General features: G+C 52.4%; 1 protein-coding gene across 1 annotated transcript in view; it reads left to right on the top strand.

The window, feature by feature from the left end:
- Positions 1-13,832: 13,832 nt before the first annotated feature.
- ZC3H12A (zinc finger CCCH-type containing 12A) overlaps positions 13,833-23,524 on the top strand; it is a 40,860-nt gene continuing 31,168 nt past the window's right edge. Inside the window, exons 1-2 of the mRNA XM_064635510.1 lie at positions 13,833-13,875; positions 19,102-19,243. The gene's annotated coding sequence lies outside the window, so the exon portion shown is untranslated. The remainder of the gene's footprint in view (positions 13,876-19,101; positions 19,244-23,524) is intronic.

Here is a 23,524-nt window from a genome sequence, read left to right as displayed (position 1 = left end):
CTTTTCAAGAATGTAACTCAGAGACGAACCAAATTCTCTTGTTTCATCAACTCCCCCAAAGTGAACAGTGAAACCATTTACTGTGATTAAATTAATCACCGAGCAGAAATCTGCGTGTAATCGGCTGCTGCCAGACAGTCACTAATGACTTTAAGCACTTTACTCCGGGGTCAGCAGTTCCTCACCCCTTCAGGCTGGGAGGAAGGAGCTGTCAGCCTTCTTGTGCCAAAGTCTTACATGAAATGGGAGAGGGGGTTAAGGAGTCAGGGTCAGAACAGGATGGAACAGTTTAATGGTGAGAAGCTGGACATGGGGGGTCCCTGGCTGTGCTGAGGGGTGTGAGGGAGGGGGGACAGGGTGTGCAGGGCCAGGGCAGCAGCCCTGTCACAGCTCCCCAGCGGGGCTGGGACACATTCCCTGAGCAGTTCCTTGCAGCCCCTCCCCTGGTTACAGCAGGTGCTGTTAACAGGAGCCACGGAAAGACCTGTCATCTTGCTTTCAAGCAATAATGTTCTCCTGCTTCTTCTAAGTGGCATTGTGGGAGATAAAACTGTTTCTCAGAAACAGGCACAAGATCTGAACTGACATTCCCTGAGCAAATGAATTCTGTGGCTAATTTCCCAGAGTGCAGGTTGAGCTGAACAGTCAGGGAACGATCCTAACACAGTGCTGGGTGTTCACTGAGCTCCAGCCTCAGCTGCTTTGTTCTCACTCGTGTTCCAACCACAGAGAGCTGTCACCTCGGGGCCCAGGGGACTGGAGTGGGTATTTGGGAACACGTGGACCTGCTGGTTTGGTTTTGTGGGCACTTTATGTTGTCTGGTCATTTACCAAGATCATGAACGTTCTTGAAAGAAAGCACAAACCTTGTGGGGCAGAGGAAGCAGAGCTGGCTCTGCTCAGGGTTCCTCTGGGAGCTGCCCAGCTCTGACACCTTGGCACAGCCAAGCTTAACAGGGAGGTGATGGAGGGGTGAGCACCTCACAGCCAGCCTGTGAGGTACAGGAGTAATGCCATTGAATCTCTCGTTATCCATTTGAGTGACAATAAAAATAATTATTTTAAAGCAAGAAACCAGTCATTAAATCTCTGGATACCAATCGTGAGGAATTAACTCGGCATTAATGGGAATGCAATGTGCCATTAGTGCGGGTAGAGAAGTAGGAATTAAGTCACTAAATAATGAGAGATGGGTGTAGAGGCTGTACTGGGAGGAAAGAGCTGGATATTGGTGCACCCGAAACAGGGAATACTTTAGGGCAACTGAGAAGACACTCAGTGCAAAGGTTTCCCAGAGCCCCAAAAGCCAACGTTTGGGGATTTCAGACACATTCTTGTGTTCTCTTCATCCTCATAACTGGAGTGAAGGGGAACTGGAGAAGAAATTGCTTCTGGACCTGGGTATTTGCACCCTGGAAACTGCCCACAGAGCAGGAGCAGCTCCCTGCTTTGACAGGCAAATAATCCTCTATTTCCATGCTGATGAAATGCTCACCTCGGTTCTAATGTAGTCCCATCATCATGGTCTCTCATTGTGCTGGAGCACAATCACGGTTTCAAAGGGCTTGGATGCAGCTGATTGGAGCTGGATGGGGGCTGTTTCCTCCCCGACAATGGGCCTTGTTAAGGCTTTTGTGTGCAGCTCCTGAGCGCCGAGGGGTAATCTCCTGTCCTGTGCAGAGGAGAGGGAAGATCCATACAGGCCTTTCCATCCCTAGGGTTCCTTCCCCAGGGGTGCAGAGTAAATGCTGTTCCCCTGCTGACAGGAGTGTGGAGGGGATGTGCTGGGAGGGGATGTGCTGGGAGGGATGTGCTGGGATGGGGGTGCTGGGAGGGATGTGCTGGGAGGGGGGTGCTGGGAGGGGATGTGCTGGGAGGGGATGTGCTGGGAGGGGGGTGCTGGCAAGGAGAAAGCTCCAGGAGAAGGAAGAGGTCACTGATGGGAACAGTCAGTGCTGGCAATGGCAGAAGTGAGCAGGGGAGCTGTTGGAAGGATCTGGTTTTCCTCTGGTGCAATGAGGAGACCCTGGAGCTTGTCTTGGACCATCTCATGGGGTCTCCTCCCCCAAAGCATTTTGCAGGCTCTGGGGGTCTTTGAGAGTAATCCAGAATCCTTTGAAACGATCCTTGTATTTCAATGGCCTTTCTTGAAGCCCAACATTAAGTCCTAAAAGCTGAATGCTTTGATAACTGGGATCGGATAGAATGGGATGGAAACTTCTGTCTTACCTCTAGAACCAATCAAAAACTACAACATGAATGCTCTTAGGAAAATTGAATTATTAAAAGAAGCTGCTAAGTGACACCACCACTGGGCTGTTTAGGTAACAGGTGAAATGGTCAAGGTCTCTACTTTAATAAAATACTTATGGCAAATTAATAGAGGGCCAAGGAAGAGAAAGAAAGTTTTCATCAATTTGGTCATTTTGATAGAATTATTTAATAAAAATTAGAAAATACAGTGCAAGGATCAGTTCTTAAGATTTTTTCTAATGCTTTACATAAGTAGCAGAGAGTTTTCTTTCTTTCTGTTTATATTTAGATCAACCTCCTGCATCAGAGGTGAAATCATTTTGCTTAATTTTAGAAGCCCCTTAATTTCTTCATTACTTCAGTAGCATTTCTCCCCAGCCCCACGGCCTTCAAGCCCAAGACAGTTGACTACAGACAAATTAGAGCCCGTGCTTCCTTTGTCTGCTCTAATGAGTGGCTGCCATTACCCTTGCAATGCTTCCAGGACTGTGAGCTCTTAAATGCCTGTTTCCAATAAGGAAGATGTAATTTTAGTTTTGCGTGTTTAAAGTTTAATTACACAGTAGCCCCTCTGCAGCTCCTCCTTCCCCCTGTTTGCAGGTCGGTGCTCTGAAGCAGCCGAGGGGGGCTGAGCTGGTTCCTGTCCCTGGTGTGTCCTCGGGGCCCCTCCCCAGCCCTGGGGACACCCGGGTGACCTGGGGACACCCTGGCACAGCCTTTCTGGACAGGTTCTTCTGTGGGCAGGCAGCTCCCAGGGCCCTGGGAATCCTGTGCCTTTCAAACCATCTGAACACCCACACCTCCTCCCCAGCTCTTCCCTGGGTGCAGGGCAGAGCCAGCAGTGTGAGCTCTGGGCTCACAAGGCACACAATCCATGTTGAAACGTGCCAGCACGATGTGTGTTAACAGCAGCAATTTTAATGCTTAAGTCGGTGCATTTTTAACAGTTATTTTTAAAATACTAATGCTTTGCGTTTGGCAACCTTCAGATCCCTCCTGGATCTCACATTTCCCACTGGTTGATTGATTTCAGCAATTTCCCTGTTACAGCAAACCCGGGACGTTCGTATTCCCTGCGTGTTTGTGGCATGAAAAAAAGCAACTCGGATTTTAAAAATTATTTTAAGCGTTCCTTCATGACCAACTAGCTGCAAAGGAACATTTTAAATCAAAATAATGAGGCTTCTACAAGTGGGTTCTCTTCCCTGTGCCTTCAGTGAGGAACAGCTGAGCCCACTGTTGGTGCTGCTCTGCCCCAGCAGCTCTGGGGTCCTGTCCTCGCTGCCCTCTCTCCCAGAATTTCAGCTGCATGGAAACGTGAAGGGACTCAGCAGCAGATCCCCCAGCAGTGTGGGTGGCCCTGGGGGCCCTGGCTGGTGCAGGGGCCTGAGTGGGATTTTCTGGGAGCCACAGCTGGTGCAGAGATGTGAGTGGGATTTTCTGGAGCAAACTGAGAGCCCTCCCACCTACGGTAATGAGTTGTTAGGAGGAACAGATCCTGGAAACCCTCAGCACTGTGACCTTCCTCCTCCAGCTGTAAGAGCAATTAACTGTCTGTTAGAAGTGGCAGATCCTTCTGAAGGACCATTTTGCTGGTCCTAATAACAGTCATTGGGAAGGGAGAGGGGGAGCCCCCGCCGGTGCTGTGAGTCACAGCAGATAATTGCTCTCAGGTCTGAAGCTGACTGGAAAGGACTGAATTTTCCACCACACTCCAAGGGATCAGATCCCTAAGCCCAGGCAGCCCCCAGGGCTCCCAGAAGCTGCCATGGCCACCCCCGGGGTGAGGGGGGGCAGTGACACAGTGCAGGGTGGTACCAACAGGATCTGTTGGGTTTCCCTCTGCAGAGCATCGGGATGTCATTGGGATGGCATCAGTGGGATGGCATCAGTGGGGTGTCATTGGGATGGCATCCTTGGGATGGCATCATTGGGATGGCATCACTGGGATGGCATCAGTGGGGTGTCATTGGGATGGCATCCTTGGGATGGCATCATTGGGATGGCATCATTGGGATGGCATCATTGGGATGGCATCAGTGGGGTGTCATTGGGATGGCATCAGTGGGGTGTCATTGGGATGGCATCACTGGGATGGCATCCTTGGGATGGCATCATTGGGATGGCATCATTGGGATGGCATCCTTGGGATGGCATCATCGGGATGGCATCATTGAGAGTGCCAGAGGGCCCGGGGGCAGGCAGAGAGATGTTGTGGTGATGCTGGTGCAGCCCTGGCAAGGGGTGACAGGCTCCTAGAGGGTGCAGTCTGAGGCTGAGCCTGGACATGAAAACAGTTTTCAGGGGAAAAATGTTCCCCTTCGTTCTGGAGAAAAGCAGGCAGCTGGAAGGAGGGGTTGTGGTCTTCTGCAGAAACTCCAGTCAGTCTTCAGAGGTTTCACACCTTGCTTCTGCCTTTTGTTTCCCTGCAGAAATAGCTCATCCCAGCAGTGGGAATGGCCTCACACAGCTGAGCTGCCCCTTCCCTGGCAGAGGGTTTGTTGTCCCAGCTGAACACCTCGGCAGAGATGTTCCTCCAGGAGCTCTGCGTGTGCCCGGGTGCCCCCGGTGTGAGCAGGCCTGGCACAGGGAGCAGGAGGTGTTGTGGCAGCCTCATCCAGGGGAAAACACTCCATACAGTGCAAGGCTAAAAATAGGAAACCTCTCTCCATCTGTGCCATTGCATTAAGAGCACAGACAGCAAACGAGGCATAAACTGCTCAGTTGGTGGCTGCAGGTGACAGGGCAGCAGGAGGAAGGGGAAGGAGCCAGGGCTGTTCCTCTCCCTGGGCTGGAGGGGCCGAGGTGGGTGCTCAGCAGAGGCACCCCCAGCCCAGTGAAAGTGCTTTGGGGCAGCACCTTGAGGTGGTGGCCCCAAAGTCTCACGGAAGAAGGGGCCAGTGGTCCCAGAGCCCCTGTGCTGGCTTTGCCCTCTGGGCTTTTAAATCCAGTTATGGAAGGGGTGGATGGGGTTGGACGTACAAATAGCTGGAGCTGTGGGAGAGACAGGTAACAGATGTGATTATTTTCCTGAGTGATGGGCAGGAGCCTCGATTTCCATGGGTGACACTGTACAACCTGCCAGTTCCTCCCGAGCCCACCAAATAAATCTGCGTTTTGTATACAACCTAATTTCAACTTCCCATCCTAAATGTCTGTGTTTATTCCTGGCAGTAAGCACTATTTGTAGTTTCCAGACAATGCAGCTCATATTTTTTTCACACCTCCTGGCGCAGGTGACAGCTCAGATTCATTCTCACACTGAGCACAAAGCTGAGGTTTTAATGCATCACAAATACCACATCAAAATAATCCTACAGACAGAAGGATCATTCCCAATCCCAAATCACCCCCTCCATGTCCAGTAGCAGGACAGGCACTGTGAGGCCTCGCTCTGTAGTTTCCTCTTGGACAAGCTCCATTTTCCTGAATCCCAGGAAGCCTCGTTATGCTAATTGCTGTTTTACACCGAGTTAATTCCACAGTGTTGGACTGTAAATGAAGCTCCCCAGGCCATGAGGCACCCAGTGCTTGTGCTGGGCAGTGCTGGGGATGCAGTGGGATTGTTCTCTGGCTCCTGTGACCCGTCCATCCCTCTGGTGCCCCTGGACACTGTCACTGGGCATCATCAAGCACCAGCTCACTGGTCCCACTGGTGAAGGTGACTTCTCCCTCCATCTGGGTGCAGGGAGCCAAGGCCTGGGATTCAGGATCCTTGCTGAGAAGTCTTTGAAGCCCCTTAAAGCTTTAATATTCTTTGATGTGCCATAATTGCATTTAGTCAAGTTCTGGGTGTATTGTAATGGTATTGATTGTTAATAACAAAGCTGTGGCTGCTTAATGCCGAGGGATGATTCATTGGCAGTGGGAGCAGAAAGTCCGGGGGCAAGGTATTATTCTTGACATACAGTAATTTCTTCTAGCAGGATTATTTTTAATTTTTTCTTACCATCTCTGTGTTCTGGAGGCCGATGAGCAAGTGGGCTCCTGGGCACGGTGGGCTGTGTGTGCCCATGGCAGAAGGGTGCCTGCAGAGCCCAGTGCCACCCTCGGGCTCCCCCAGTGAGCCTGGGCTTTGGCTGGAGCTGGAGGGGCTTTAACCGTCCTGGGACTTGTCACATATATAATGGTGATGAAAACCTGGTCGTTCCCTCGTTCTTTATCTCCTCATATACGTCCCCTTTATTGCTTAATCCTCACAGTTAACGAAATAGAAGTTTCTGATTAGGTTTTAGCTTGCAGATTACTTATGTGCAATGCAAAGTGTATTAAAATGTAGTATACTTCTTAAAATTAGATTTTTTTTGGTGATAATCCATTCAACTGTAAATGCATTTCAGTCACACTGAGAAGATGAAAGAGCCTGAGCCACTGCATTACTGTAAGTAATCAGGCTGGAGGCTAAGGGGGCTTTCTTTTAGCTGACAAATTGAAGGAATAAATAACCTGGACACTAAAAGTTGCATTAGGCAAATAAACATTTCCACAAGAATTATGTGTGACTTTCAAGAGAAGGCAAATAAACCTTGACTTATGGAGAGCTATCAAAGCTCGTGGAGAATTAAATAACGGGAAGTCATTATGTAGCATTTGCAGCAGCTATTGGAGACTCTGTTCTTTGGGCACTGCTGGAAGTTTGGGGTGTTTGTAACCATGGTCAGCCAGCACATGGTTCTGAGCAGAACCAGTGATTTGCTTTCACTTGAAACACCCTTTATTTGTGACAAAGGTGGTTTTTTGTGCCTCTGCCTCCCTGCAGTGTTGGTGCTGGGGGGACCTGTCCCCCTGGGACTGTTTTGAGTGCAATGGAGACACAGGACTCGGCACACAGAGAGGGTGGCTGGCAGGAACAGCCATCGATGGTCAGCCTTGCTCTGGAGCAGGAACAGCCCTGCTGAGAGCAGGAATAGCTGGGCAATGTTCAGTTGCAGCAGCAAACCTTCTGGTTTTGGACTGAGCTGATGGTTCTCGTGGTGATGTGTCGTGTCTGCTGCTCTCAGCAGCAGCCACAGCCTTCTGCCAGCTCTGAAAAAAGGCCGTTTTTTCTCAGAGAGCACTTTCTATTTACTGATCCAGTGGAGCAGATTGGGATCAAAACCATGTTCTGAGAAGTAATTGATACCATCAGCTGCACAGAGCTCAGTGTTTGTGACAGGAGTGTTCTCGGTAAGGAAGTGCAGTGAGAGGATGTTTGGTGAGCGGGAGTTTAGCCCTGAGCAGGGCAGTGTCAGCAGGAATTCCCTCTCCACTGCCTTTTCCTGCAGGTGTTCTTTTCTCCAGCATCTCCTGGTAACATCAGTGCTGTCCAGCACCTCAGCAGTGTCCAGCACCTCAGCAATGTCCAGCACCCCAGCAGTGTCCAGCACCTCAGCAGTGTCTGGTGTCCTGGCATGTCCAGCCCTGGGGCCACGGGGCTCCCAGGGGCCCTGCAGGGTGTGGCAGAACAAGGTGTTCACTGAGAGCATCCTGGAGGGAGGCAGGAGGGAGGAGGCACTGCAGGCAGGTGCTGCAGAGCTGACGCAGGCAGAGCTGTCACCTTTGCCTTCTCCTTGCCGCAGCCTCGGCTGGGCCACGTCTGAGGCAAAGGGCCCTTCCTCTCCAGAACATGCCTGGGGAAGGGCAGAGGTCGGCAGGGAGGGTGTTTAAAGTGCTCTCTCAGCTTTGAAGTGCCCGGGGATGGAGCAGAGCCGCGGGATGAAAGGAGGGGCTGCTGCTCTGAGCTGTGCCTGAGTGCCACAGGCTCAGCTCCCAAAAGCCTTTCCCTGGCTCCACACAGGCTGTGCTCCTGCTCTGCTGTGCCAGGAGCCCAGGAACGTGGTGTAGCTGCTGGCTATTTATTTTCCCTGTGTGCAGGGTGAAGAGATTCTCTCCTGCAGAACTCGGCTCTAGAGATTGCTTTAAATTAATCAATTAGGAAAAACGAGCTGTGTGATGTAAAATGTCCTTGCTCCATGCGAGTCTTTTGAACTATTAGTTCTCTTGAGGAGATTAATTATGAGCGTACAGAGCTAATGCCCTTTTAATGGAATCAGTTATTCAGTTTAAGGAGTCCCGGGTACCGAGCACGCCGGCATTAGATATTCATTGTGTAAGTTCCAGATCAAACAGGAGAGGATCAAGCTGATCAGGGCTCTTTACTCTGCCGAGCCGAGCCACACGTGCTGATCTGAGGAGTCACAGGCTGGGAGTTGCTCTAATTGTCTCCTCTGTATGTGATTCCAGAAACTGGCTTTTAACCTGCAGTAAAAGGGTTATTTACAAAGTGCATACATTTGCATCTCAACTACCTCTCCTTGGCTTACTGAAACCTGGAGATGAGGTCTTGGCTTCTCCTGGCTGCTGGGTTGCAGGCAAATTCCTCCCTGCATCCTGCACAGCTTTCTCTGCTTCTCATTCTGACCTGGATCATCCATTTTTAGTGTCTGCGTTTTTAGGTGCCCGTTTTAAGGCAGGAGAGGCCTGAGCTCCTGGGCTCCCAGCAGCCTCGTTAGTAATTGGGACAATTAGGGATGTGATGTGCAGGCACTCCAAATTGCAGCACCAAGAGCAAATTCACTTATTCAGCAGCAGATTGCAAATGGGAGTTGAAGGCAGCAATCTCTGAGATAATTCTAGAGGGAAGGAGAAGATCTTTCCAGAATATCTGAAGTCCCTCTAGGACTCTTTCAGAAAGGCATTCTTGGGGCAAAAAGGGTTTATTAGCTGGGGTGGGGATGTGAGAGGGGAAGAAGGGCTGTGAGCTTGGGAATCTGGTTACAGTACCACCTTTTTTGAGTGTATTCAACCCAGAAAGCTTGTTTTCAGTCTGGCCCAAAACACAGGCTTCCTAGTGGGTCAATACTTATTTTTTCACAGGCCAGTCTACCCAGACTTATCAATTATGGATCTGACTGGTAGTGCAGCTTTCCTGCCATGGCAGCCAGATCTATCTCCAGTGTTATTCTTTTTCCATGGTAGAAACAAAACGTTTGCTAAACTGAAGAACATTCATTAGCACACGATGGAAATGACCCAGTATTTTGGTTTCCCACTTGCCTAATTAGTTTTTGCAGATTAGCAAGTAGAACAGCTGAACAATCAATTGGATATATTAATCAGGCCTATTTTGGAAGCTTTAAATAGAGAATATGTTTCGTCTCTTCTTTCATTTAGGATATAATGGCTGGTAAATGGACACACAAAACATAAATTACGCCCTCTAACAAGATGAGAGGAGAAAATGGGGAAGTCTAAATAAGGAAAGCTGGAGCATTTATTGGCAACTCGTTGAGTCCCAGCCTCTCAAGCTGATGAGCAAGGGATGCTGAGCCTCAGCCCCGCCGTGTGCCCCAGCTCCATCCTGCTCTGTCTCCCTTGGACACACTGGTGAGGGCTGTTCCAGGGGACTGTCCAAGAGCTCCACCTCCCTCTCAGGGAATGAGAGGTAGGGAAAAGGCCCAGCAGGGAACAAAAGAGACTGGGAGGTCTGGATACCCCTACCAGGAATAGTTCCGGTGGGAACATTCCAGCTGCCCCCTGTGTCTCTGCACAGGAATGGATTTCCTTGTGGGATCCCAGCTGGATCTGTTCCCACCTCCTTCTGGGGAGGAATAGGCAGCCATGGCTTACATTTCTCGGATGTATTTCTTGGAAAAAAGCGACAGTCTCCAGGCAGGACTGCAGGCAGCTGCAAGTGGGGAGGAGGTTTGAGGTCCTTTGTTCTGCGGGTGGCCACGACACCAGCAGAGTCTTCTCCGAGCGCCAGAATGGCTGAGCAGGGTGGCCTGATGGTCATTGTGCAGCTCAAAGTTAAACTTGAGAGTGAGGTACCTGACTTGGGCGGGAGGGAGGGGAAGCAGACGGAGTCTGTGTGCCCGCAGCTGCGGGGAGAGCTCCGGCTATCAAAGGAGCAAGGTCAGATGAGAGAGATCTTTTGTGGCTGAAAACCTCCTCTGTCAGATCCCCAACACTGCGGCTGAGTCATACGTGAGCAGTGCTGCTGTCTGTAGGTGTGAGGCAGACACAGAGGTACCTTTGATACATTATTCCTATTTGCAAAGGTTCAATAAAAAATGTGTGGGTTGTTGCAAATTATTTCTCCCATCCTTCTTGCAATGAAGTTAACAGCTGACTGCGTTCAAATGCATCAGTTGTATAAATTCGTAGGGCATTTTCATGTTTCAATCTAGTTATGTATTTCTAGTTGACCAAACATGTTCAAATTACCATTAACTGCAATCCTATCACTTGGTTCACTGAGCAGAAAGGCAATATCTGCGTTTTAACCCTCGCAGAGCTGGGGCTGGGGACAGAAGGAGAGGAGAGGAAGGAGGAGAGGGTCTGAGCTCCCTCCCAGCACGGTGAAGGTGCTGCTGTGTTTTGAGACCTGCCCAGGCTGTGCACCTTGTCCTGTGCCAGTGGTGACCTGCATCCCTGCAGCACAGCCCACAGCTCACCCCCTCTCCTGGCCCCACCAGGACTTTGCTCCCACCTTGATGGGGTTTCACACTCCGTCCCTGGCCAGGCAGGGATGATCCCTGGGCATCCAGGGATGATCCCTGGGCATCCAGGGATGGTCCCTGGCCAGGCAGGGATGATCCCTGGGCATCCAAGGATGATCCCTGGGCATCCAGGGGTGATCCCTGGGCATCACAGACCCCCAGGCTGCGCTCCTGCCCCAGCACCCGCGGGACTCCCGGTCCTGGCTGCCACACACCCTCTGTGCCCAGGGGGGCTCAGGCCCTGAGTGGGGTCACACAGCCCCTGGAACCCCCCTGTTTGGCTGCAAGGACCGAGGCTGCTCAGCCTGTTCCAGCCTTCGGTGCTGGCACAACCTCCTCCCTGCAGAGGCTGAAGCCCAGCTACCAAAGGCTCCAGCAGCTCTCCCCAGGCAGGGCCCGGCTCTGCAGGTTCTCTCAACCCTTTCTGGGCCAGAAAACTCCTCGGGGTTGTGTGCCAGGACACCCCACACCCCCCACCTGCGCTGACACTCAGCGACTCTCCCTTTGCCAAATGCTGCTTAGGTGCAAATGCAGAAATGGGCTGGAAAACAGCTTTTCCTGAGGAGATTAACATAATAGGGAATAAACCCTGGAAGCTAATTAAGACAAGAACAAGGGTCTGTAAGACCTGTGAGACAGGAGGCAGGACCAAAGGCACAGGGCAGCATCCCCCGGGTGGGAGGGGGCAGTGGGGTGGTCTCTGCCCCGTGGGCCCTGCCCAGGGCAGACCTTGGGGGGTTCAGTGCTGTGTCTGGCCCGAGCCATGTGGGGACAGGGCTCCCTGCATTCCACCCCTGCCGGGCTGTGGCTGCTCCTGGATCCCTGCCTGGCTGCTGAAGGGCTGGAAGTGCTTTTATGAATGGCCTCGTTTCCCAGTGCCCTTCGAGGGGTCTCACCAGGCGGGCGGGTGCTCCGTGAGTTATTTAATATCCCACTTGGGTTTTTAAAGCTGCTGCATCCCGCAGGAGCTGAGCTTAAACGAGCCTCTCCCAAGGATAAATGCCTCTGCAGAGCCAGGCCTGACTGTCAGATCAGTTTAACCCTCCCCTCTGCTGTCCTGTGGCGTCACATTCTCCATCACCCCGACGGATCTGACTGACACCAAATGTTTTATCTGCCTGTACCCACATATCCCCACGTCAGCAGCACGTGTCAGGCTCCTTGCTGAGAATGTCCCTCACTGGGGTGACCCTGTGGCAGTACCACACAGGCAGGGACTAAATTTGGGGACAGATTACAGTGCCAGAGCAGTGGTGTTGCCTCCCCTGGCACTGATGGCAGCACCAGCCTGACCCATGTCTGCTTTTTCCAAGCTGGAATTGGAGTGTTTGCACTGGGGGAGTGCAGCCCAGCCTGTGACACAGAGCAGACATTCCTGGCTCTTTCTAAGCCCCAGAAGGCAAAAGAAAAGGCAGAGAAATGGATAGAAATGAATGTTAAAAATCTCAGCATGTAGTACACTGGAGATCTTGTCTGAATACTGCTGCAAGGAAAATGAGATGTGGTCTGAAGTCAGCATGAATGACATTGGAATTACCTTAAAAATTCACCATATTTTAATGACTGTTTTTCACCTTTTAACTTGCCATTACCACCCTGCTCTGTAGGAGCAGCCCCTTCTGCTACTGGCAGTCCAGGAGGTATTGGTCATTCCAGAGAGCAACTTTGGGGGAAATTATTAGTCAAAACTCTCTTTTCATTGATAATGCCATTTGATGCTATGCAGAAGTGTTCTGCTCCAGCTCAGCTGGGGTTCCCCCTATGTGAAACAAGCCCCATTCCTGCAGTGTGGGCATGTGGAAGGGCAGTGTTTAGGGAGCACATCCCTGGACACAGGTCTGGCCCTGCAGAGAGGGGAGGGAGTCAGGCTGAGGACAGGAGGGAGATCCCTGGGTTGCTGGGGGAGGTGCCAGGAGGTTTGTGCATGTGGTTGTTGATGATGGTGAAGATGACAGCAGAGGTGAGCCAAGGCAGAGCAGACCCACTTGTGTGTTCCTGATTCCCACATAAAGGTTTGGGGTACAGGGAAGAGGCAGCAGCCACCAGTAACAGCCCTGACCATCATACGGGTCAGCTGGGACAAGAAAAGCTGGAGCATAAAAAATAAAGGAACCATTCCAGGCTGCTGCAAACCCCCTGAATTGCACTCCTGATTTTTAACACCCATCTGCCTGGTGCTAAACAACCAATTTCAAGCAGGTGGTGACAGGAGATGAGTCTGGAGCTGCTGGTGGCAGGAGGAGCCATCCCTGGCTCATGGATCAGTCCCGCCGGGACACCACGGTCCAGGGGAGCACTGCCAGCTCCAGGGGCACAGCAGGGTCTCAGAGTGGGAGGAGCTGCCAAGCTGGTAGAGTCAGGCCAGCCCCATGGCTTGTTCCAGGTACTTTGGGAGAGCAGAAACAGGCTGATGAGCTCTGGAACAAAACCCACTCTTTGATGTGAGATTTAACCTCAGGTCAGCTGGAAGCTTTCCTGCACCTGGCTGAGGCTCCAGGCATGAAAGATGCTCATCAGACAGTATTTCACCTTGATGATATTCTCTTGTCTCTTTTCTGGCAACCAGCTAAGACACACCATTATGGTTATTTTGAGAAGTCAGTTTAACACAGGCTTTTCTCTCACTTGGTGTATCCCTCCCACGAGACTCTGCCTTCCTCACAGGGACCAGACTCAGACTCTTCATGTATTAGTCATTACCCAGGAAGGAACTATAAATCTAATGAACATGCCAATGCTTCCTAAAGGTACCAGTAGGTACTTTCAGAGAAATTAATTATCTGTGAAAATCAGATCAAATAAATAATGTTCTCCTGGAATATCTGATATAATTCATCATTTCAGGGTTTAAGACTAGGGAGGATCACTGGATGGTCTGCTCTCACCCCATTTAATGTGGGCCATCACACCCAGCAGTGTGTCTGTGAGGAGGGCACTAAAGCCAACTGGGCTGGGGTTGGTTTGGGCTCCTCTCCCAGCCACGGAGAGCACACCCCACCCCTGGGAGAACCTTCATCTGGTGTAAGGACATCCGTCTCTCTTCTGCCTGATGTGAACATTGCCTCTAATCCTCCTTCCATCTGTCCCCTTGTTTTGCAGGCGCTGCCCAGGAGCAGAGTGGAGCCTCCAGCTGCATCCACAGGTGAGTGTCAAAGCCAGGGAACAGGTGGGAAGAGCCCCTCAGGGGCCAGTGCTCATGGTGGTCATTGCTCCAGAGTCACACCTTTGGAGAAAGGGGAAAAGGACCTCACAGCTTTTGTCTTAATTAGGGTCTAGTCTCTGTGCAACTTGACATCTCCATTTAATTTTGTTTGCAATATACATGCAGAGGAGAATGATAATGTAATACAGTAATGATCATTCCTGAGACAGTCACTTATTCAAAATATTACTCCTGTTTAATCAGTGCAGCCGAGTGATTTATTGACTTGCATACCCAGTCTTGCCTGGCGTCTCAGTGTAATTAAAACAGCGACATTCCCGAGTCCAGCCCATGTAGTAAATTGTAAAGAACCATGTCAGGGCGACACCAACACTGTGATCTGCACGGGTGACAGTCGAGTCCTTCTGAGCTGGGCTCATCCTCTTCCCCCTGCTGAGGGCACGTGGTCAGGCCAGAGCTGGAGCTCTGGAGTCCTGGGAGTGACAGGGACAAACTGGGCACTTTGGTCATGTCCAGAGAAGGGGCATTTAGGGCTTTTCCCAGGAGTGCTCTGGGGGATAAGTTCTTGGTTTTATCAAATGGAGTTGTCCCTTGCTTTCTGGATCTGTGGAGGGAGGTCAGTGTGAGGAAAAGCTCCGTCTGGACCAGAGGAGACCCTGAAGCTGGGGCAGCAACTGAGAACCCTGAGCTGCTGCTTCATTGCAGGCCTTGGCAGCAGTCAGTGAATTCACAGCCCTGGAAGCAGAAGGTGACAGTGACACAAGTGTTGGAAATGCCATGAGGAAATCTGGTGCTCCTGGCTGAGCTCTGAGGAACAGGAATGTTGTGCTCTGTCCCCTGTTCCTCACCCCCTGCGCCAGCTCTGCCAGCGGCTCCTGCGACCCAGTGCATTGGATCATCCTGACCTACTGATAATTTCACTTCTTTTTATTGGAGAGCTTTTGAAAATCGGTTTCTTTTTTCCTTGAGTCACATTCCAACAACCAAAACTTCACTATTCTAAAAGAAACATAGTGGAAGATGTCAGCTTGTCGTTGAGAAAAGAACAACTGTCAAAACCCAAAGATTTTCTGCCAAAACCCACTGAAAAATGTTGGCTGAAAACTGCAGAGCACAAGAAGCCAGTCCAAAAGAGTCAGTTTGGGTGTTGTCAGCCTTTTTTTGACAAAAATTCTAAATATTTTGAAGAAAGGGGACAGCTTCCAGTAATTTTTGTTTTCAGCAGCTCCATATTCTGTGGGTTCTGACCCGGAATTCCCTGCTGGGGGCTGCAGTGGTGCCCCTGACCTGCTGCAGCACCAGCACCCAGACCAGCATGTGAGAGAAGATCCTTCATGGTGTCAGTGGAGCTCAGTGGCTCCTCACTGTCCCAGGACCCTCCCTGAGAAGGGACAGGTCAGGTGGGGGATTAGAGAGGAAGGCTTTCAGTCCTGCTTCTGTTCCTGGGTTTTTATTGGTATGACAATGCCCTGCCCCAGAAGGATGCTCAGAGCTGTACCCAGCATCAGCCATGCCGGCCCCTCGCTCCTGGGCAGGGAGGAGAGGTCAGGGGGAGGCAGATGGGTTCCTGCTGTGGAAATGGAAAGCAAAAAGCAGCTGCCTGCAGTGAAACCATCAGCCCGAGGCAGTCAGCTTGGAGAGGGCTGGGGGCGAGGCAGCGAAAGGACATGAGGTGCTGCAGGGCAGAGAAAACCACCTGGATGACACTTGACTCTCACCCCAGGCTCTTATCCATGTGCTGGAGTGCTGTGATGCCATTAAAATCCCAGGAAAGGACTTAACGCTCTTGCCTGCCTTTGCTGCTCACGCTGAGCCTGTGGAGCTGTGGCAGCCTGTTGTGTGATAAGATCTTCATCTGGAGCAAGGACCAGCCCAGCTCGATGGCACAGCCCCACGGAGGGGTGTGGGTGTCCCACGGCCCTGCTGGCCCTGGCAGGAGCTGTCACTGCCCTCAGGCCTCCCCAGCTCTGCCTCAGCTCTTTGCTCCTCACCAGGGACTTAAGAAGCCACCCCAGAACACGGGTTTTTACTGCCCAAATGCCTCTGCAGTTCGAGGCCGTCCAGCAGCTGCTGCCGCTCCCACTCCCTCCAGCATTCCTGCCTCTCCTCCCACCTGAGCACTGCACTGCTGGTGCTTGTGGAACGTTCTCCCTTGGAGCTTTTTCAAGCCAATATTTTCCTTCACAGCTCCTCAGCTCGGAGATACAGGCTTGGGTGTCTGCTGTTCCCTTGGGGTTTGATGTCAGGTGTTCCTCAGGATAAGGGAAGGGGGATGAAGAATTTGGGGTCTTTGGCCTATCACTCCACAAAATATTGGAGGAAATCCTTTCTCCTGTTAGGCATGGGAACGGGATCAGAACCAAAGCTCTTGGCTGCTTACCCAGAGGCTCACCCGGTGTGGGCAGTGGCTGCACTGGATCCCTGCGGGAAGGCGTCACCCTGGCACAGGGATGGGCTCCTGCCCAGGGATGGGCTCCTGCCCAGGGATGGGCTCCTGCCCAGGCGGGTCCAAGGCGGAGCCAGGTCTGGCTGTGGGCAGGAGGTGCCCTTGGCTGCTGACAAAGGCAGTGCCACATCCCACGGTGCTGGGTCTGGCAGCCCCTGGAGCCGCTGTGAGGTTATTTCATGCTTGGGGAGCCTGACAAAGCGTGTGATTTATGGTTCCTGGGGCTGGTTTTCATCGCTGCCCAGGGCCGTGTGTGCCGCTCCAGCGGTGGGATAACTCAGTGTAAGCCACGCTCAGAAACATCTGGGGTTTCCATCTTTAAATTAAAGGTGTAGGTGATGAACTGTGCAGGGAGGGGAAGGAACAGGAGCTGGAAGGGGTGGGAAAGGAGTCGAACCCCAAGGGTTGCCCTGCAGTGTCTGTGTGTGTGCCAGGGGCAGCACACGTGTGTCTGAGCCAGAGCAGAGCAGCACCACAGATGCCACATGTGCACAGGAGAGAAAGCACAGAGGTGTGAGAGCAGGGAGAAATCATCACCAGTGGTCCTCCTTGCCTTGCTGTACCAGCCAAGTGTGTGGCTGCCGTGGCTGCAGGGGGGGATTGTCCCAGGGAGGAGGCGCTGGGCACACGGAGCTGTCTCTGGGCACACACGGAGCTGTCTCTGGGCACACGGAGCTGTCTCTGGGCACACACGGAGCTGTCTCTGGGCACACGGAGCTGTCTCTGGGCACACACGGAGCTGTCTCTGGGCACACGGAGCCATCTCTGGGCACACACGGAGCCATCGCAGCCCCTGGGTCCCCGGCTGTGGATCCCCTTTCCCAGTTCGCTGCCCTCGGGCAGAGCTCTCTCCTCCCTCCCATTGCAAGATGCGATTGCCACCTACAGTCCCGCTCCCGCAGTTCTGCTGGCGCAGGCGGCACCGGCAGCTCCGGCAGCTCCGGCAGCTCCGGCAGGTCCCGCTGGCCTGGGCACCTCATGCTCCTGCTCTGCTGCAGCACTTTGGGGCTCCCCTCAGAGGACCCCCCTCCTCCTGGACATGGGTGTTTTCCTCCTGGCTCCACATGCAGCGCCTGTGCTCCTCCTCCAGCACAGCCCCATCCCCATCTGTGATTACAAATTAGCAGCCTAATCCTAAATATCCTTTTTGTCTGGAAATGCTTGTCTAAATCTGATTTTTAATCTCTCTTTACCAGCTGCTCCTGCTGCTGCCCTTTGCAATTTATTTTGCGTGTGACTTACGCCGGATAAAAAATATCTGCCTAATTTTCTCCGATGTCAAACCCCCTTTGAACTGGGGACGGTGCTTTCTGTGTTCTGCAGCAGGAGGGGAGCTCTGCTTTGCCTTGGGATTTATTGACTACAGCGAGGTCCTGCTCTAATCTTCTCCTCTCACACCCTGTTTCTTTCCCTAAGAACCACTAAGCTCCTTGAGTCTCCGGTATCATCTCGGTGATGGGCAGAGCTCCTGGCTGCTCATCCCCTGCTCAATCCCATTGAAGTGCAGGGCAGCGCTCAGCATCCCAATCAGCTCGGATTTTTTTGCCTTGAATAGCCTGGTTTATGCACGCTCTGGGGGAGAGAACCAGCCTCCTAAAGACTAAAATCCTTCCAAAAGGGATTTAAGTATTTCAGATAAATCTTACTAATGGTAAATGTAGCTATTCACTCCCAGCTCTTCATAGGAGGATTTGACCCTTTTTTATGTTAATGCTGGCGCTCGGAGGATGCTGCTCACGGTCCCCTGCCTCTCCCTTTCCCTGCTGTGCCATCAACCAACCCCAGCCCCTGAGCTGCAGGTCCCCCAGCCCTGCCTGTGGCTGAGGGATCGCCCCCTTATATTGGGGAGGGGTGGCTGGGGGGACCTTTGCCTCTGGGATCTCCTGGAGGTGGTGAGTGCCAGGGGGAGCCAGGCTGTGACTCCCAGCCCAGGGCAGGAGGTACCAGCAGCACCACTCTGGAGGCACAGGTTTTGTTTGACCCACCATGGATCAATTCTGCTTAAGGAGGCAGCAGGGAGGAATTAGTTCCTTTGGGAATGGCCGCTGATTTCCGTGCCCTGCCTTTCTCTTGCCCAGCTGTGCTGGGTCCCCAGGCTCACTGGGCAGCCCAGGGCAGCTGATGCCAGGCTGGCACCCAGGAGGCTGTCCCTGCAGCGTGTGCAGACACACACACACCTCAGCCTGGGCAGCAAATCGCTGTGGGTCCACGTGTCTGCTCCGCAGTTCGAGTCAGAGCTGTTGTGATTTCCTGGGATCCAAGCTTGGAGATGAGCAAAAAATTACATCAAGGTCTTACTAAAGAAAGAAAAGGAGGAATATAAGAAGCCTCGGAAAATGTTCTGGAGGAATTTCTGTTTTGGCATTCCTCCCTCCTGCCTGTCTGAGGCTCAGCAGCAGCTGATGAGCAGTAAATGGATCGGGCACCGCTGTCAGGTGCTGGCAGGAGCTCCAGGTTCCTTCTCCCTCTGTCACTCAGCTCTGCCAGGCTGATGGAAGCTGAAAAGTGAAAATCGTGAAGCTGCTCCCTTTCCTTCCCTCCCCACTGCTGTAGGGGGGCCCAGGGGAGCACCTGGACAGCAATTATCTCCTCGTGCCTCGCTCTCTCTGGAGGCAGCTGTTGGCAGAGTGAGCTCTTGCCCTGGGATGTCCCCAGAGCCACAGCAAAGCCCAGGGGCTTTACATGGCTCACAGGTTTCCTGGGGGGACTTGGGGTATTGACTGTTGAGGTTTCTAAGGAAATTCTGCCTCTCTCTGCAGGAAGGTTCCTGCTCTGGCTGGAGCTGTGCAGGATCCTGCCCTGGGAGCATCGCTGCAGGCGGGGGGGAGAAGATTTGGACCCCAAACGAGTTCCCCTGGAAAGCAGCCCCAGGAGGCCCAGCAGTGAGCCAGGAGTTCACAGGTAAGTCCCTCAGAGTCCAAGGGAGCCCTTGCAATCCCAGCCCCAGCCATCCCCCAGGCTGTGAGCAGCTTGCACTGGAGCAGGGTTGCCTTCCCTGATTGCTAATTTAGATTTTCCTGCCATCCCACACAGTGGAATCAGGGGAAATAAAATTACAGACTTATTCACTCTTTTTGTACAGCTGATGTACTGATTACCTGTCAATCACAGAATTGCATTAACATCTGACAGTGTGTGCATAACAATTACCCCCATCAAATTAAGGAAACCTTTCACACTCAGAGACACAGAGAGGGAGGAAATTCAATCAGCGTAATTAGTTCAATCAGAAAAGATCTTCTTTTCATCAAGAAGGGGAAAAATGTACAGAGGGAGCAGGGTGGGAGCCAGGTATGGCTCAGGGCTGAGGGCAGCTCACACACTGCAGCGGGGCCTGGGTTGGATTCCCCAGGGCTCCCCAGGCTCTGTGCTTCCTCCCACCCCAGTTCCTCCTCCCCTGGCTCCCAAAATCTTTTTCTGTGGTTTCTGGGTGAAAAGGCTCTGCCTCCATGGCTTTCCTGCCCACCTGCAGGGAGGTGAGGCAGGAGGAGGTGGATTCCCACCACCCGGTGAAGCCTGGGGCGTTTGATCCATCCCTTCTGCCATCTCCCCCCATTAACCCAGTTATTAAAGGTGACAGGTCACTGAGAATGAAGATGGCTGAGCCTGAGATCAGGCTCGAGGTGGTTTTACCCTCTGATCTGAGAAATGTCATGCAGTGGAGGGAGAAAGGGAAGGGATGTGGGGCTCCCTCGATGTCTCAGCACGGCCAGCAAAAGCCAGTGGAGTGACAAAAGGACACTGGCAGTAGTGCATGAGACAGGCACATGTGCCAAATGACTCCTGAGCTTTTGTTGAGTTCATTATTTTGCAATTCAGTTCAAGTTGAAAGGCAAAAGTGTTTGTGCTGCAGCCAGCAGCTCTGGGGGAGTGAGCTGGAGTGAGGGCAGGTGCTCGGGGAGCTTCTCTCCAGCATCAGCTCTGTGTTGTGAAGGTTTTACCCCTGTGAGGCCCCTCATATGGGCAGGTCCCTTTGACACCCTCTGTGAGCCATTTCAGTGTCACTGTCAGGGTCAAATGCCCTGGGAGCCCCTGGGTCTCCCTGAGCTTTGTACAGGATCTGGTGTGCCTGGCTCCCTGCTGGTTTAGAAACACTCCAGTGCTGGAGGTGAGGTTTAAAGCACTTGGGGCTGGGGCAGAGTTTCCAGTCTCTGGGGACGTTTTTGAGGCATAGAGGAGTTATTGCAGAATGAGGCTGCAGGCTCTCACGTGAGGGCTCGAGTGGGGAGGGATGCAGAGCTGGGAGGGAGCAGGGTCCTCACTGTGAGTGTTTGTATTGAAGGAGATTGTCAGCATTAGGGACAGAGAGTGGAGAACAGGCTGTGGAGAGGGTGGACATGGCCTTCCTGATTTCTCACAGGGGCAACGAGCATCTCTGGGACCAGCAGTGGAGCTGCTCCTGCCTGAGGCAGGCAAGTGGCCCCTCGCAGTGTGTGTTGCTGTAGTTCTGGTGTGCTCATTATTAGTTTTCACATCCCAGCTCCGCAGTGAGATCAGGCCCAGCTTTGCAGAACTGTGCAGGAGACTGGAAGGACCTGATCCCCCTCCACCAGCAGATAAACACAGAGAACAGGGACCTGCTGCAGGAGCAGGAAGGTGGGAGAGGTGCAGGTAGCTGTGGTCTGTGCCCGTGCCTGTTCCCTCCTCCTGCAGGTGGATGGTACAAAGTCAGGTTAATTTTCTTTACCCAAAATATGGTCTATAAATGAATAAGCAAGTAAATAAACCCGTCCTCTCTCAGCAGTCTTCCTACCATCTGCTTACCATTACCAGCTGGCATCCACCCAGGAGTTTATATCTCCCTTTCACTTCGGAGGATCCAAAGCATCCTGCAAACTCCAGGCAGTGTTTGGCTCTCACTTGCCCCTGTGGATGTGCAGAACAACTCAGAGCTGACTTTGTCCTTTGAGAAGCTGATATTAAGGTTATTTAGCTGCCCACTGATATGAGCTGTCCCTGGGGAGCCACACAGCAGCTGCCACCCCAGTGGCCCAGGGTAGGTGGTGAGTGTTGGGCTGTGACCTGCTGTCACCCATCCCACTGCCCTGGCCTCACACAGGGTCTGTGCTGTGGGATCACCTTCCAAAGGAATCCACCTCCTTTGTGCAGTGGGAGTATTCTCCAGCTCCTCATGCCCCAGGGTTGTGCAAGAACTTACCACAACTCCACGTCCAGAATCAGCCAAGGAGGAGCAGAGAGAGGAATTAGAAACAAATTGTGAACAGATGTTGGCCAGAATAATGAGGAATGAACGGGAGGCCCACCAGGAGAGATGGATGAGGCAAAAAAAGCCCCGGGCTCGTCTGAGCAGCAGCTGCTGACCTGGAGGGATCCACATGGGGAGCAGAAACCAGCCTGGATAGAGGAAGTTGTGCTGTGCAGGTTCTGCTCCCCAGGGCTGCCCCTTGCAGCAGCTCCTGCTCTGCTCTGGTTGCGCAGCAACATCGCATTAGGATGCAGGAGTTCAGATTTCAGCATCTTGGCTCCCGTGCTTCCCCTTACCCTGGGAGCTGGGAAGATGGAGACAGGTTTCCCTCTGATTCCACCTCCTCTGTGGCTGCAGGCAAAGGGAGGAGGGCAAAGTCTCCCAGCAGGACAGCTCACAAAAGGGGCAAAAATTCTTTGTGTGGTGATAAAATCAGTTATTTGGTTCTCCTGCTTGTGTCCCTGACCCTGGTTGGAGTGAAAACTTTGTTGCATGAACAGCTTAGGTGAGTCCTGCTTGTGCTGTGGAAACTTCTGCAGAGCAGAGCCACGTCAGTCCCACCCCAATGCATCCTGTCCAGGCTTCAGCTCACAGCATGGGGGCCCCTTGGGCAGGGGATGGGAAGGGACAAAAACCTTTTCAAATACCCAAAGGGGAGTTTCTTTGTTTACTCATAAGAGTAAAGATGAAAACGTATTTTTTATCATTAGCACATTCTAAAATAGCTTGTAATGAGTGAGTCAGAGGAATTGCTGGGGAGGGAGTGGGGCCTGTCATTCAGCACATGAAAGGCTGAAAAAGCTCTTTGTCTGTCTTACAAATTAAAGCATAAAGACTGGAGATTACTACAGGCTGCAGATAACGGTGGAGCAGCTACAACCCCGCAGCAGTGGAAGGCTGTGCTCTGGGCTGCTTCCCTCAGGGATGGAACAATCCTTGTCTGGGGCAGGGTCCCCATGGGCAGAGCCCTGACCTGTCCGTCTGTCCTGCCTGTCCTTCCTGCTCAGAATGTGTCATGTGCTTTTCTAGGAAATACTTCTAGTGCTGATGTTGATATTTAAGAGCATTTCTTTTTAAAGGGCTCTTTAAGCCAAATGGAGCTTTAGCTGCAATTCATCCCCAACTTACCAACACAGGCACACACAGGGGCACAGAGATCTCTGATGGACAAACCCAGCCATGGCCATGGGGTGGAAAACAACCCTGGGGTGTAGAGCCTGCTCATCACACACATTTGGTGGCCAGGTTGGTTAATTGCTGCACTAATGACACCCTGTGTCAGGGACTGGCAGGTGAAAATTGAAGAAGCTTAACAAATTAAAATGGCAATAAATACAAACTCTGCTTGGACATCACGGGGCCGTTTTTAAAAGCAGCAGCTGAACAGCAGAGGAGCAGACACTGAGAGGAGCCCTGTTTCCAGTTCTGTTCTCTATTCGAGCGGGCGTCAAAACTCAGTCATTTTTACACCCGTGTGCTCACGCCCTCCGTGGCTCAGAGGGCTCTTTTCAGCAGAAAATGGGGCTTTATTTTTGCTGCTGTGGGTCATAGGTGGGAAGGGACCAGGGAAGGGACCAGGGAAGGGACCAGAGAAGGGACCAGAGAAGGGACCAGGGAAGGGACCAGAGAAGGGACCAGGGAAGGGACCAGGGAAGGGACCAGAGAAGGGACCAGGGAAGGGACCAGGGAAGGGACCAGAGAAGGGACCAGAGAAGGGACCAGGGAAGGGACCAGGGAAGGGACCAGAGAAGGGACCAGGGAAGGGGCCAGGGAAGGAACATGCCCAGGGCCCTTCCCCAGGGGCAGTGGGGCACGAGCAGCTCTCCCCGAGGTGGACCTTGGCAGATCTCAAAAGGACTGAGCTCACAGTGTCGTTGAAAGCAAGGGCTGGGGCTGCACATTTTTGGGGCTGAGCATGTGCAGCAGGTGAGGAGGAAACTCCTCTGCCCTCTTTCCACTCCAAAGGGTTAAGGACC

Source organism: Pseudopipra pipra, chromosome 24 (genome assembly GCF_036250125.1).
Source record: "Pseudopipra pipra isolate bDixPip1 chromosome 24, bDixPip1.hap1, whole genome shotgun sequence".
Lineage (NCBI taxonomy): Eukaryota > Metazoa > Chordata > Aves > Passeriformes > Pipridae > Pseudopipra > Pseudopipra pipra.
This window is presented reverse-complemented; position numbering and strand designations above follow the sequence as displayed.